Source organism: Ixodes scapularis, unplaced genomic scaffold, assembly GCF_016920785.2.
Source record: "Ixodes scapularis isolate PalLabHiFi unplaced genomic scaffold, ASM1692078v2 ptg001612l_1___fragment_1__unscaffolded, whole genome shotgun sequence".
NCBI classification, from domain to species: domain Eukaryota; kingdom Metazoa; phylum Arthropoda; class Arachnida; order Ixodida; family Ixodidae; genus Ixodes; species Ixodes scapularis.
In genome coordinates this window covers 607164-623625 of record NW_024610176.1, presented here as the reverse complement: position 1 = coordinate 623625, position 16462 = coordinate 607164, and the positions used below count along the sequence as shown (strand labels likewise).

At 49.0% G+C, this 16462-nt stretch overlaps 1 pseudogene; it reads left to right on the top strand.

Annotated features, from left to right (window-relative positions):
- Window positions 1–2602: 2602 nt before the first annotated feature.
- On the top strand, window positions 2603–3594 carry LOC120841846 (annotated as a pseudogene).
- The last annotated feature ends 12868 nt before the right edge of the window (window positions 3595–16462 follow it).

Genomic DNA, 16462 nt, shown 5'->3' with positions numbered 1-16462 from the left:
GTGATATTCCGCAGCATTCATTCCGCTTCTTAGAGAGTTTCGTGGCACATTATAAGGTGTAAGAAGGTTGCCATGAGCGTGCGCTGTAAACACCACCTTTTAATATAAAGCATATCCGGTGAATGTCGCCCATTGCAAAATAAATCTTTCTTTTTTTCTATTTCTGCCGTACTGTGTTAAGGCAATTTCAGGTAGTTCCGAGTGCGGTCTAAGTACCGTAGAAATCTGCACCCTCGAGCCACTGATACGGAGCCGTAAATCTACAGTGATATAAAAATGTTAAGCGCCTCGGTTTTAATTGTTGTGATTATGGTGTAAAACATTCTTCGTGTGCGATCATTGCACAAAAAATAAAATAAAAAAGAAAGCTGAAATGGATGTTGGCTCTTCCGTTTATAATTTTGTTTTTGTCCTTTTTTTTCTTTTTTAGCCAACAAACAGCAGAAAATGAGTCGTTCTCACGCTGCGTTGGCCGTAAGAAGATGATAACCACTCTGGAGAACGGTCTCAAATTTATTCCTCAACTCCATATCCTGCACATGGTGCTTTAAAATGAAAAGTAAAAATCCCCCCCCCCCACACACACAAAAACAATTAAAACTGGTATTTAAATTGGCATTTCGTGCGTCCGGCTCCGCCAATACTTAGAAAGGCTGTTTCGACGATAGATTGATGTCCACATATCGGTTTCGAATCAAATACAAAAAGCGCAGTGTAGAAAGAAACGCGGAAAACAAAACACGGGCCACGGAGGCAATTGGTAGATCTATTTTCCACCTTTAAAACCACCGAACACAGGTGCCAATTTAGGAAACTATGCTCCGAGGTTCAGCTCCTTACCCCTCCCCTGCCCCTTTGAACGCCGCCTTTACATATTGTCGACTGAACCTTCTAAAGTAACTCTGCTTGTCTCACGTGCACTGCATGATTCTGCTTGTTTGTTTTGCTTTCGTCTTTTTTTTTTCCTTTTTTTTTGTAGGAACCCCTTTTCCATAGACCACCTCTATACATGCAAACATGCATAATAATGTATTTAGGCGATCCCTGTGGATTACACGGCCTAAATAGACCCATTTACAAATTCAGCGCCATGTACCGGAACGGTTGCAAAGCTTCGTAGGTGGACGTTGCGCGGCGTGCGTCCGCCATAAGCATGTATGGTCGCATCGGCGCTTGTTCAACGTGCGCTACACCACTGCGACCACAGAAGGTGTTGCGCGGCCGATACTTCGCCACACGCTGCTTCTGCGATACCTTATTATTGCTGTGTGCCGCTCTGTAACCAAAAAAAAGTCAAGGATGCCTCTGGAAACAAGGTGAGCTCGCATAAACCCGCGTCCCGCTGGGCCGCTGCGCTCGCGGCTGAGCGGTGAACGCACGCGACCGCGGCGACAATCGGAACGGATGAGATCCCGCTAGATTAGTAGCGTGGAATGATATAAGCCGCCTCGTGCTGCTTCTCAGGCTCTAGTGTGACGGAAGGGAGCATGCACTTGCAAGCTTTTCTTCCTTGTGAACAGAAGCAATGTTGCTAGGCTAGGGGTATCGAGATAACATTGACAATCGGGCATTTCATGTGACCTCTCGCGAATTTGTGTACTTTCTTCTTTACAGTGTGGTGGCCGCCGCCACACTGACCGCGCCGGCAGAGGGCAAGGCGCCCGACGGCAGCGCCACGCGCCGGCAGGGCGCAGCTGGGGGGGGGGGGGGGGGGGGGAGGGACAGGGGCATTCGGGATCGAGACGAGCAATAAAGAAGACGTAAGAAATCCTTCCTTGTTGTTACGTGTTCTTCCGGGGTGGACCGCACGGACGAGAACCCGGGGCTTCCAGGCTGTGGGCAGGGAAACCTACATTGGCGACCGACGTGAGGCCTCGTTCGTGTGGCCGACTCCGGAAGGTAAGTGGAGTCTTTTCCACTGTTTGTCTCGGGTTCGCATGTGTTCGCGTTCACGCAGCGGAGGAGGCGATGCGAATTTTCGGCGCATAGGCCGGTGACAATTCCGTCCACACGGTGCGAGCAAGGGTACAGGCAGCTCATAACTGTTGGTTAAAGAAACAAACCAAACGTCGTTCTATTTTGGTCACGGTTATCGTTGAGCGGCGCCACGCCCTTTGAATGGTACTCGCGTTTTGCGTGAGCGTTTCGACCCGCGTTATCGATTTGTTGTCGAACTGATATTGTCATTTTGGAAGAGTGATTGCACGGTTTACATACAACGCCGTTATCTGAGAACAGGCCTCCTTTCTGTTGAACGTTTGCTTCCTTTTTTTTTTTACCTTTCACCGATTTTATGTGGAGCACCTGTGCCCACATAAAAGTGTCGCGCTTTAGGCAGAAAGAGAAATATCACCAATTGGAAGACTTTGAGGGTTGGGGGGAACTCACGATGAGCGTAGTTAGGACACCACCGCGGCAGGTTTCCACGGAGGATCTTAGCAAAACTAAGGGCGACGACGAGGATGATATTCCCCTCGGCGAGCTCGCGAAGCGACTAAACCCCGAAAGCACTACCGAACATGACACACGGATTTTGCAACCAGCGACCACAGAATCGGCGGGCACGTTGCAACGGGACACTGTCGACGAGTTGAGATCGGCCATGACCCTCCTGCTTCAGTATCAACGGGACCAGATGATGCAACTAAGCCGCCCCTCGGTGACAGTCACTCCGCCTCTCCTAAAAACCATCTGCGGCTCCAGCTTACTATTCCAAAGTATGCGGGCTACGCGGATAGGAAGTTGGTGACAACGTTCATCTCTGAGCTGCAAAACTACAAAGCAGCGTCGGGGATAGAAGACGAGGTAGTGCTAGACCGTCTCCTCCCGGTTGCACTAACAGACAGTGCAGCACTGTGGAGGCAAAGACAAACCAAATTCACGAGTATGGCAGATTTCGAGGCGCGATTTAGGGCGGAGTTCCTGCCTCCGGATTACAACATGCGGATCGGGGACGAGCTGCGCGCGCGCACACAGCACCCGGACGAGTCACTCATTGAGTTTGTAAGGGCTCTCCAGGGCCTGTACGATATCGCCGACGCCGCGGCACCAGACGCGGAGAAAGTAGAACGCGCCATCCGCCAAAGCCACCCGCGTTTCCATCCCCATCTCAGGGGACGCACATTTCAGAACTTAGACGAGATGGCACGAGCAGCGATCACCATCCAGGCCGATATCCTCGCGGAACTTAGATACAGCTCCCCTCCTCCACAGATCATGACCCTGGAACCATCATTTGCGTGGTCTGGGGACGCACGGGTACGTAGAGTCGGGGGAGAACCAGACTATTCCAACCAAGCGTCTGTCCCCCGAGCCCTACATCCTCATGCATATGAATCACGAAGGCGCAGCGGGTTTCAGGGCATACGTTCACAACGCCACAACCCATCCATTGGTCAAGATGAGTTTTTGGCCTCTGGACCGGTAACGCGGAGCTCGGGAGGGGCAAGTACGAGCGAGACACCGCACGAAGTCGACGGGCGGGCTACGACTCGTTGTTTTCGATGCGGCCGGCCAGGACACATACGCCGGGAATGTAGCGAACAGCGGTGGCAGCCTCAGACACAGGGAAACGGCTACGGCCGGCGGTGGTAAGAAATCCCTACTCTCCGCCGGCTGCGCCGAAGACACGATCCACAAGATCGAGTCGCCGCAGCCGCCTCCGGGTCTCCCGGAGGCTCACACGGGCTCCGGGGACTGACGCTTTTCTATCGACCCTCGGTGGCCCTTCATCACTTTTTCTTCCTCATAACACTCTTCGTTGTGAGACTCCCGGCGTGTCCGATTTTCCATGGACACCCGGGCGCCCAGCTCACACCGTTCGCGGTCTTGAGACTCCCGGCGTGTCTGCTCGTGCATCGACAATCGGGCGGCCAGCTCACAACACTTTCCCTCATGAGACTCCCGGCGCGTCCGCGTTCGCGTCGACACCCGGGCGCCCAGCTCACACCGTTCGCGGTCTTGAGACTCCCGGCGTGTCTCCTTTTGCACAGACACCCGGGCAGCTAGCTCATAACACTCTTCGCCGTGAGACTCCCGGCGTGTCGGCTTTCACACCGACACCCGGGCGCCCAGCTCACACCGTTCGCGGTCTTGAGACTCCCGGCGTGCCTGCTGTTACAGTGACACCCGGGCGGCCAGCTCACAACACTCCCCCTCATGAGACTCCCGGAGTGTCGGCTTTCACACCGACACCCTGGCGCCCAGCTCACACCGTTCGCGGTCTTGAGACTCCCGGCGTGCCTGCTGTAGCAGTGACACCCGGGCGGCAAGCTCACAACATTCTCAGGCATGAGACTCCCGGCGTGTCGGCGATCGCGCTGATCCCCGAACGGCCGGCTTACACTGCTCTCGGTCGTAAGCTACACGAAACAATTGCATTTGAGTTGGACCCTAATGCGATTCCCTTTCAGCCAAACGTCGGCCCGGCAGATTCCGGCCCAATCCCGAGTGTCAGTGCCGCTTTGAAGTTCTCAACACCCAGGATGGTCGCTCGGGATGGCCGGGTGCCCGTGGACTCCCCAGGGCCGGCGGGGTTCGGAACAGCCTCTCGAACCGAGAGACCGGCAGAGCTCATCCCAGCTGTAAGTAGAATGGAAACTAGAACCAAGTCCCTTGAGCCACGTATCACCGTGAATGTACTAGGTACCCCAGTGGCCGCTCTTCTAGATACAGGGGCAAACATATCGCTTATGGGGGATGCTATGTTTGCGGAGTGTAACAACAAAAAGATACATCTCCGGTCGGCAAATGTAAAACTGCAGGTAGCATCGGGGTCCGTACTGCCTGCTGCCGGCGCAGTGAGATTGCGAATTTGCTTTCATGCCAGAAAACGAAGACAACGTTTTGTGTATCTCCCTGGATTGCCAGTTCCCTTGATCCTTGGTCGGGATTTCATTACAGCAGAGCGGGTTTCACTAGACTTCGCCCGAGCTGGATATTCATTGGGGGGCGAAACGGAATTAACGCCGTTTACCAGACAACAGGATTGTATTCGCGGCCAAGCGTTTCCGGTAAACTTTGCCGGGCAGGTGTCTTTACTTCCAGACAGCGTGCTCAAGGCCGTGCAAAAGTCTTCCGGTGAGAACAACCAGAAGCAGCTCCAGCACCTGCTGGAACCCTTCTCGCCGATGTTCACGGAAAGACCTGGGAAAACCGATCTTCTGCGGCACCGAATCGAAACTAAGGACGCACCACCCCGGAGGTGCAATGCGAGACCCATCAGTGCCCACAAGCGCCAACTTTTGGATACGGCGCTCGCAGAAATGATCGACAGCGGCGCAGTGCGTGAGTCAAAAAGCCCTTGGGCCTCACCGGTGGTTCTGGCCCCAAAGAAGGATGGTACAGCGAGGGTTTGTGTAGACTATAGGCGACTAAATGAAGTGTCAATCAGAGACAGTTATCCTTTCCCTAGTATCTCCTCGGTGATGTACGCCCTCGGAAATTCGACCGTTTTCACGACCCTTGACTGCAGCCGGGGGTTTCTTCAAATCGAGGTCCACCCCGCTGACGTGCCAAAAACGGCATTCATTTGCCACAGAGGGCTATTCGAATTCACTCGCCTTCCCTTTGGGTTGTCTAATTCGCCTGCCAGCTTTCAGCGCTAAATGGATGTCGTGCTCGGCGATGCGAAGTACGAATTTACGATGGCATACATGGATGACGTCGTCGTGTTTTCACGAACTTTCAAGGAGCTTCTCGTACATCTCTGCATTATACTAGAACGAATGCGCCAGGCCGGCCTTACAGGTCATCCAGGGAAGGCACAGCTGGCCGTTCCAGAAATCAAACTTCTCGGTTTTGTGGTTGATGGCGGCACGCTGCGTCCAAACGAGGATAAGCTACGCGGGATAACTGAATACCCCCCGCCCCATGACGTCAAAGCTTTGCAGAGATATCTCGGTATGATCGCTTTTTACAGGGATTTCATATCGCGATGTGCCGAAATAACGGCGCCACTGAATCAACTTCTCCGCAAGAAAACGAAGTGGTGTTGGGGCGAACAGCAGCAGATCGCGTTTGCAGCTCTTTTGAAGGCTATGACAGACAACGCGTGCTTGCATCTCCCAGACTTGAATCGTTCGTTCACTTTGCAAACCGACGCAAGCGATTACGGGTTGGGAGCAGTTCTCTTACAAGAATACGACAACCTCCTTCGACCGGTAGCACTCGCCAGCCATACGCTTACCGGAGCAGAACGGTATTATTCTACCACCGAGAAAGAGTGTCTGGCGATTATCTTTTCCCTAAAAAAGTTTGACATGTACCTGGATGGAGCGTCATTTTGTATTCAAACTGACCACATGGCTCTTTCTTGGCTGAAAGGACTTCAAAATCCAGCAGGCCGCCTCGCTCGATGGGCACTAACACTCCAGCGCTACAAGTGCACCATTGAGTACAAGCGCGGAGCGACTAACAACGTGGCAGATGCGCTTTCCTGTGCTCCACTTCTCGGGCAGGAGATGCAGGTGGATCCCGACTTGGTGGCGGTGGCTGTCTCTGTGCCTATCACCACGGATTCAAGATGGGGAACACTGGTGAGCAGAGAGGAGCTCCGGACGGCCCAGCAGGTCGATGGGTTCTGCCAGCGGGTGACGCAAGCCCTGGCAAAACGGAGCCCAACCGACGCCGAGGTTCCTGGAGAGTTCGACTCGTACCTGCTGAGCAGCGACAATATCCTGCTGAGGTGCATCCACCAGGAAGACGAGACCGGTGGTTCGCCGTTCCGGTCCGTGATACCTCGCAAACTGCGTAAGTCCTTCATAAGATATATGCATGACTCCGCATTGGCCGGACACAGCAGTGGGAGCAAGACTTACGAAAACTTAGCCCAAATTGCAACGTGGCCCGGTATGAGACAGGACGTTATGAGGCACACGCGCAGTTGTACGGCGTGCCAGAAGGCAAAACCCCGAGGGGGACAACCACCAAGCTTAATGAAATCGGTCGAAAGTAGATACCCTTGGGAATGCGTCGCATGCAACGTGGTCGGACCTTTTCCCCGTAGTCCGCGAGGAAACCAGTATTTGCTTGTAGTGACTTCACAAAATGGGTTGAACTGTTTCCTCTGCGCAAACTTGACTCCAGGAGAATCTAGGATTGCCTTCTCGAGACATTCGCTCGGTTCGGCTTTCCAGCAACACTCATTACGGACAACGCTTCGTATTTTATTAGCAGGGTGTTCGTGGACGCATGCAAGGCATTGGGGATACGGCACAAAAAAACGTCGCCGTTCCATCCACAGGCGAATATTACGGGAAGAGTAAACCGAAACCTCAAAATGATGCTGGTCACACACACAAAGCAGCACAAGGATTGGGACGCGAAACTGGCGGAAATGGCATTCGCCACACACACAACAGTGAACCGGTCTGCGGGTTTTACCCCAGCCCTACTGAACTTTGGAAAAGAACTCGTGTTTCCCCTGGATAATGATCTTCTTTGCACAGATCAAGCACGTGTGCAGCGCACCACTACGCAGTTCGCAGCAGATCTCCAGGAGCACTTCTTTGGGAACCTACGTGAAGCTCGAGAGAACCTGGACATCTCGAGACTCCAGCAAGCGGAGCAGTACAACAAAGGGAGGCGGAATTTGAGGTTCAATGTAGGAGATCTGGTGCTGAGGCGAACTCATCCGCTAAATGACGCAGCTAGGGGCTTCACGGCGTCCCTGGCCAATAGGTGGGAAGGCCCCTACCGCATCAGGAAAGCACTATCTGACGTCACTTACAAGCTGGTGCATTGCGAGTCCGGTGAAGTGTGCGGCTCCATTCATGTTACCCACATAAAAACTTTCAATGAACCCGAAGAGTTAGAAGTGCTTCAGGATCCAGCGGAAAGTGATCATGATCTGTGCCCACAGGTTCCTACACCACCCCCGCCACAGTACAACATGAGGCGGCGGTGAGGACAGCGAAAGAAGGCGCACAAACTCCTACAGTATTAGTGGGAGACCATTTTACGTTAGGGAAGGGAGGAGCAGGGGGCACCTTGCGGGAGGGTCCTTGCCGCTGCAGTTGGAAAGACACCATCAAGCGGCGCGACCACTCATGTCGGCTGAATACGTTCTCATTGGGTTCTTAGAGGGCAAGGCGACGGGTAGGTCGCCTGTCAGTGTTCCGTCCTCGCCACACATCTCTTCCCTAATGAATAACAGATCTCACTTTAGTAGAGGCGAGGCGACGGCTAGGTCGCCTGTCAGTGTTCCGTCCTCGTATACATCTCTTCCCTAACGGACAACATATCTCATTTTATTAGAGATGCCCATCTGATTTGCCTTGTCTCCCAGATGGTTCGAAGCTACCGCCGGAGGAACCCGCCATACCAGCGCCCCCCCCCCCCCCCCCCCCCAAGGTGGCGCACAGGGGAGCAACAGGCAGAGCCAGGCGCCCCGGGCCCCTCACGCACTCACCGCCTTCACAGCCCTAACGCACTCATAGCCCTCACTCCCCATAGACTTCACGCACTGACCGCCCTCACGGCCTTCACGCACTCACCGATTTCACGGCCCCAACGCACTCATAGCCCTCACTCCCCTATAGACTTCACGCACTCACCGCCCTCACGCCCCTCACGCACTCATGGCCCTCACGCCACTCAGGCCCGCTTCAGACGGGATTTTTCGCCCAGAGACTTCATGTCGTAACACCAGCAACACGGGACGCCTGCATTCACACACAGCAACCAATTGCTGCAATTTACCATCATCACCATAGACTTTTATTTTTATTCCACTATTTAGACACACAATGGCGTGCTATAAACGTGTTTTTATGCATTTAAATTTCGTTGAGAATACTAATGAATCTTCCTGAAACAGTTTATTTCCAAGAACGATCAATTTCAACGCAGAACAAAGTCTTTTGTTGTCATCATCACCGGCACAAAATTTTACGTGAAAATTCGCGTCCCTGGTTGGATGCAGCCGTTTCAAACGTCTTTGAATTGCTCCGAGTTGCTCGCTTGTTTCGAGCCGGACCCGATTTCAACAATTCGTGTCGATCTAAGAAAAGCTCCAACACCAAAATTGCTGAGAAAGTTGCTCCGTCGGAAGGGGGCCTCACGCACTCACCGTCCTCACGCACTCATGGCCCTCACGCCACTCACGCACTCATGGCCAGGGTGTCGAACCGGAACCGAACCGAACCGAAAACCGGAACAAAACCGTTATTTTTAGCCGAACCCGAACTGAACCGAACCGAAATCTTCGCCGCCATCTTGGAACTGAACAGGAACCGAACCGAAAAAAAATATAACAGTAACCGGTTCAAAACGGTTCAAGGTAATATGTTTTTTGTTAGTATCACAAAATGAGCATATGGGAATAAAAAATTGGCGGCTGTATTTCTATCTATGGATCAAATCGTCATATACAGAATTGAAAAGTATGGTAAGTTGTGGGTTTTCATGGCACTATCGTTAACCATGTGTCACGTTGTCACGTGACGTCATGGTGTCAATACATGTCACGTGACCTCGTGACGTCACGTGACTCACTGCGTCAACTCGATTTAATTTGAGGAAGTCACTAGATGTATTAACATTGTTGACAGCATGACGTAACATGACATCACGATTTCGCACCGAGAGTCACGTGACACCGTGACGTAAGCGATTTTCATAACCCCTAGTCGAGTGCTCGGGTTCATGACAATCAGCACCACCAAATATTCGGGTAACGGCTCATGTCAATTACATATGATAGTAGGCCAACTCTAACAATATCTGAAGCTCAGCCCAAGCCTTTGCTTTCCAAACCCTAGCCGTCTAGAGCATGACTGTGATGAACACTGGAGGTATCAGATCACGTGGCCGCTTGTTTAAATTGCGAGTTGAGGAGATATCGATAGCTGTCTCTTTCCTTTATTTTTTCTGCATCTGCTATTGGGGGGAAACTAATGAATGTTTCCGCAAGCTATCAACGTTAGGGGTTATCTCTTAACACTATTTATTGAGAGTACAAGACAAAATGTTGCAAGACCCAATTTACATTATTGAGGCACCCAAATATTTTTTCGTTGTTGCTGACTTGCATCCTTAAGATTTCCCTGAGAATAGAAGTACTGAAATTACTAAATGCGACTTATTAATATGACGTAACATAGAAGTACAACTGTGTCCGGAAGGAATACTAAAAAAAAAGATATTTTAGTGACCTCAGAGAGACAGCCGAACGTTGGCAGTCACTGTAAGTCTCACACGAGCGTCGTTCTCAAGTTATTGCCCAAGTTTCGACTCCCTCTGTACCTTGCATAAAGGAGCTACAAAAATATTTCTATACATCACCAAATACTATTCAGGATCACTCCCTAACGTTAATAACTGCTTGAACTTGGTTTTGCTCTTTTTTCTAGGCAATGGCAGTCGCCAAAAAATTCGAGAAATATGAGCATCGTTCGTCTCCTCAGCTCGGAGTCACAAGCGGCCACCTGGCCTGGTGCCTATCTTATGCCGCCAACGTTAATCATACCCCCGCGCTGGGGTTTTAAAGGAAGCAAACGAGTGCTCAGCTCGAAATATTGCTAGAGTTCGGCTATTCTGATCACCGCAGTGGTTCGTCACAAGCCACTACCCAAGTGTCTGCCAAGACATTGATTGTTACGAGCCAATGTGCGGTGCTCACGCAGTCCTCCTGTCCAATCCATGAGCCGCGCTCGACTGTCGTCAGGCGGGTGATTTTGATCCTACAATTGCGACATCAATCTTTAGGAAGGCAAGACTAAAATAAATAGTCTCATTTAATCCTCGCAATTTCACCGCGACAAAGAAGCTTCTGAAGTAGTGGCGGCCTGTGCGAGTATACTTGGGCCAGATGACCAGTACGCCTCGGAAAAGTCATGAACATTTCAACCCGATGTCGTTTTATGACCCATCTAAACTTCACGGGTTGCAAAATAAAAGCAATGAAGGCTTGTGGTTAACAAGTGTCAAATAAAATTGTCGAATAAACACACACCAACGGAGGAGGCAATCCATCAGGAATACTTTCAGCCTTTCCACTCTGGTGAAGAGGGAAGACCAGCGAAGCTGTACTATGGGGGGAATGAAGTAATGACCGGCCACAAGTCGGCAAGCCAGAGTTGAAAGGCTGGAGAGGTTGCCGCCATCTATGCGCGACGGCGGCAACCAGACAACCGGCAAGCTGGTTGTCTGGTTGCCGTCGTCATTTATAGACGGCGGTAGCTGTTCAGAGTTTAGTGTCATCATTTGTTTGCTGACGGACACGACACTGGAGAAACTAGCCCTTAACAGCTCCGCTATATAAAGAAGTGCGTGTATGTGTGTGTGGGGGGGGGGGAGAGGGGGGAGGGGGGGAGTTGTAAAAGCATACTGTGTTGTAAAGGTTCCTCTTCCCTGCATCTTCGGCGCAGACAAAAAAGCCTGACTCCGGAAACTAATTTGCTTGCAAAAGCACGTTTTTGTCGTGCCAGACGCTCGCGCCGTTTCTAGTGAAAAGTGTCTGACTCGCAAATAAAAGGGTCGTGGGTTCGAATCCCGCCTAAAATTTTTAATTTTTTTTTCCTTTAAGACAAAATAATTACTATCAAAAGTGAAATCATTTGAGACATACGGCGACCTTTAATTCGCATTACATGTCATGTTTTAAGGCTGCGGTCCCACGGCAGCCATCTTGAACAAGGCGTTAGTTCAACCAATAGATGGCGACACACACCCGTGGGGTGGCCGAAACAGTCGTTCACAGTGGAATGGCTCGAGCACCATCACGTTCCCCTCGTGGCCTTGCTCGCGCCGCTGCCAGCTGTGCTCAGCTGGCTCAAGTAGCGTGGCCCAGCAAGCTCATCTATGCGAGAATGTCAGGCTGGGTAAAATTGCTTTCTGATATAGGGAGATGCGGTTCGGCGGTTGTAACGGGCCTTCGCAATAAATCTTACCAAGAAGGAATCAAGTGTTGATTGACGTGTCAATATTCTATCAATAAAAATTTCTTCTGCAGGAATGCACGCTTAGTAGACTTAATCTTCGAAGACACCAGTGGAAGCGAACGTCAACTAAACTGCTTCGGGATTTACGGTACTTACCTCACCATTTTAATAAAGACTAAAATAACGTCACGAACTATTGGGTTTCACGGGGTCCGGAAGATGTTGTAAAAGTTGTTACATTATAGGTTCCCAGAAACTTTCTGGAAAATCTCGAAGTCTTCCTTGAGTCCAACGCCATCATGAACAGTAACTGAAAACGATCCACTATTCAGTCGGTGGGTGGCGAAACGTATCCGTATCTGCGGAGTCATGATCGATGCGTACTCTAAGTGGCTGGAAGTTTACACGATGCTGCCACGACGTCCAAACACGTCATTGACGTTCTACGGTCTCTTCTACCTACTTTTGCCCTACCGAAAATACTCTTCTCTGATAACCCGCCAAATCTTGCTTAAATAAAATAAACAAATTTTTGAAAAAAAACAAAACAAAAAAAAAACGTTATCAGGCATCACATTAGTGCACCATACCATCCTGCAACTAACGGGCAAGCAGCGCAGATGATGTGCGAAACGAAAAAAAGCCCTTTCGAAGCTTACGGAAGAAGCAGTTCAGTGAAGAATCGCCAGGTTCTTGTTCCAGCAGCACGCGACGGTCTCATATTACACGGTAAAAACATCCGCCGAGGCAGTGTTCGGCGGACGAAGAGCCACACCCCTCGATCTGATGATACTATGGCCTACGAACGAAGATCGAGAGATTCCCAGATCGGGAGTAATGGCAGTTTATTCGGTCGGACAACTCGTCTACGTGACGAATTTCAGCGGAAGTCGGGCCTTCCATGTAAAACTTGAGTAGAAAAGGCTCTATGTTGATTGACCAGAAGGTGTCATCCCTTTGAATACGTTGAATATCAATGCCCTTGAGTGTAAATATAACTAAATCGCAGAACTCTCTTTGTGTATTGTGTAACTAACTGCCTTTGTATTTGGTAGTAGAAGCTATGGTGGTGATTTGGACGTTTCACACCAGGCTCCTTTTTCTTATTTTTCGCCTCATACTTCTTTGCTGTTTAAGTACGCTTCAAGAATCTTTTGGAACGGGGACACTTTACGTCAACGAGGCCATTTGTTCCAAGTAGTCAATCAGGGAATGCTGCTAGGAATCCGTCGCTCCTATTAACGAATAAGCCGCACTTCTGCATAGTGCAGTTTTCCTGTTCCACGTACAGTTGTAAAGCAGCATCCTCATTGATTCTATAATATTCTGTTACGGGTGAAGAAGTAAGTCTTTGGGTATACGATACTTGAAACAAGTCTGGTACTGTACGTTGTGCTTCCGCGCCCACTAATGTCGTCGTCCTTATAGAGCCTTATCATTTAATCATTACCTCGTCACCTCATATTGCTCTTCATCAACAGTAAGTACAATAGGCTACCACCATATTGCAATCCAAGAATTGAAAACTTGAGTCGTTCAGTCCTTCAACAAATTTATTATTTATATAATGTTATTACGTTACATTACCTCGAGACGATCGACGTCCATCGTCGATCTTCAAATGCCAAATACTTATTTATACCTGTACATAAATTAGATGCACAAAGGGGGGGGGGGGAGGAAGGTCGGTGGCCGAGTGCATGGTCTAGCGCACACCAGTTCGGAGCACTGCAGAACCCACCCCGCCCCTGCCCGTTTCGATCTGGAAGAGCATCGTACCGGCGTGCGGTCGTGTATCCCTACTGCGTGGTGCACGTTAAAGACCCCAGATTTGCCGTTGTACGGCACTGGCTAAATTGCTCATCTACAGCTGAGACACCAGACGCCCACTGAGGCAGACTAACTTCCGGGTTTAAAAACATACACACAACAATTTGCAATTAGACGCATAAACACAAAGAACACAGCGTGCCGCCTCTTTTCTTTGGATGCCTTTTTTAAACCAGCGAAAGCTCGCGCGTTCTCTCTTTTGAGACGGTTAGAACGGTCACACATAAAACCCGCGTTTCTCCTACCCGGCCGCTTCCTCCTCTCATTATGTGTAGTTGGTTATAACTAAATAAGCTATAATAATTGTGTATTGTTCATATTTATTTTCAGTTTCAGTCAGGGAAAAGGAGTTTCGCGGGAACTAGACCCAATAAATGAGCTACGTTTAGAGTATCGGCACTCTCTTCCCCGACAGTGTTGTGAACGCCGTCATTTTGGTGCTTGTGCAGAGCAGGCGCTACTGCCGATCGTCATGATTCAAAAGTGCGACATCCTCAGCATTAGATTTGGTGTTAGGAAGCTCATGCAATGTTGCTTTGCTTTGTCGCAAACTGTTTAAAGTGGAGGACGGAAAAGCGTTTCTTGTGATTTCAGATAAAGCTTCTAATAACTGGCAACCATGATTTTAAGCCACAATATGGCCAAGTGTCGCTATTCTGAAGCGCAGCTCATTTAATGACACTATTCATGCTCTAGTTCGAGAGGCTTGTAATACCTGGAGGGGCCAAGACGTAAGCCCCGTGGATTCCACAAGCCACTACCTTTTGACACCTGCCTCTTCCTCATTGTTCCCGCTTGTGTGAGTAAATTAGCCACGGTTCAGAGTAACGACACTTGGCCATATTGTGGCTTAAAATCATGGTTGCCAGTTATATGGAGCTTTATCTAAAATCACAGGGAACGCTTTTCAGTCCGCCACAAATGTTTAAGCAACCCGCGACAGAGCATTGCAATATTGCATCAGCTCCCTAGCACCGCATCTAATGCTGAGGAAGTCGTACTTTTGGTTCATGACGATCGGCAGTTGCGTTTGCATTGAACAAGACCCAAAATGGCAGCGCCGAAGATAATTTTGGGGAACGGAGTGCCAATACTTTAAAGCTCATTTAGTGACTCTAGGCATGAAGTGAACTCGGGTGTATTCTTTTTCTCTTCGTCTTTATTGTTTATTGATTTCAATCATATCGAATAATGAACACATTATATCACGCTACGTTTGTGTAATTATTTGTCTTAGATTTATCAACCTGGCCCAGTACTTAAACCATTCATTTATCGATAGTAAATCGTGCAATCTTTTTTTAAATGTGAAGGTAAAAAGACACGGAGATTGATGATGATACACACGCCAACGCCGCCCTCGGAAATTTTTTGAACATTAGAAATCAGCAGTTTGTCTGCCATCCGCCAGGTAGCGCAACAAAACACCCAAACAGTTTTTAATTGTTTTTAAAATTAGCTAAGCTCTACACCTATTAAAAAACCGAAGCAAGATCATAGTGAAAATTTAATACATCGGAATCTATATTTATTCCAAACAATAAATATTACTAGACCCAATAAATCTGTTTGATGTCCAAAAAAGATATGCGTCAAAAACAGGTAAGTTTGAAGGACTCCTGGAGCGTTATGACTTTGAATATAAAAAAAAGCCATCGTCCACCTCTTGGGCAACCATTGTAGCTCCAAATGTTATAAAAGATTTTATCGTAGTTTAATTATTTCCTAAGCGGCATTCGAAGTACCATGACTCGAAGCACAAAAAAGTGCTACGTTTGATATGAAATATCTAAACAAAAAAATTTTACACAACATTAAATTTTTTTCTGCATATTACCAATTATAAGCACTACATCTGTAGCTAAGTTCATTGTCCTAGCGTTTGTCATTCAAAATATATTTGTGCTGAAAAATGTCAATTTTAGGGCAATATTTGGAGGGATGAAAAAAACAAAGTAGTGCAAATACCAGAAAAGTGTATCGTTACATTCTGCTCCGACATCACCTTAACGAAACTGCTATATTGGAACCGTGTTATCTTTAATGAATCGTTCATAAAACATGAACTAGCGGAGCAAGCGAGGGTCCGCGTCATTATATTCGCAACGCTATAAATGCGCATGAACAGTAAAAACCAACAGACACATAATATCAAATAAAAGAGGATTGCATTGCCTTTCGAATGACACCAATCCCACGAAACAGTATTTAAAAGGAGATGAGTAATGACCTGCCAAAAAGTACCTAAACTGCCACATTCAGTGGGACCGTGGCCTTAATCACTCTCATTCCACGCGTGATGTCACGTTTGACGTGAGCATTGTGGGTTGCTTGAAATTCTTGCGCGAGGGTATGTAGCTCTGACGTCATGAACCTATCGACCAATCAGGATTTTCCAGTCACGCCACCGACATCGGCTTTTCTGCAACAGGAGCTCCTTAACGCTATCGAGTTAAAGTTAGCAAAGGTGATGCTCATTTGCAAATTAAATTGACCGGCATCTTTTCAAGAACAAACCTCAACAGCCAGGCTATGCCAGCTTATTCTGCATAAGAAAAGGTTCACTTGGGCAAGCGCTATTTTGGGCCAGATTCGATCTGAGTGCGAAGGTGCGTATAGATTATTAGAGTGAACAATTGCGATTACTTCTCGCTGCATGATTAGTGGCATGGATGCGGTGCTGAGTGTAAACAATGTTTGGTTAGAACAACAAGCATTTGGATTGCCACTCGGTGTTTCTATAAAAAATA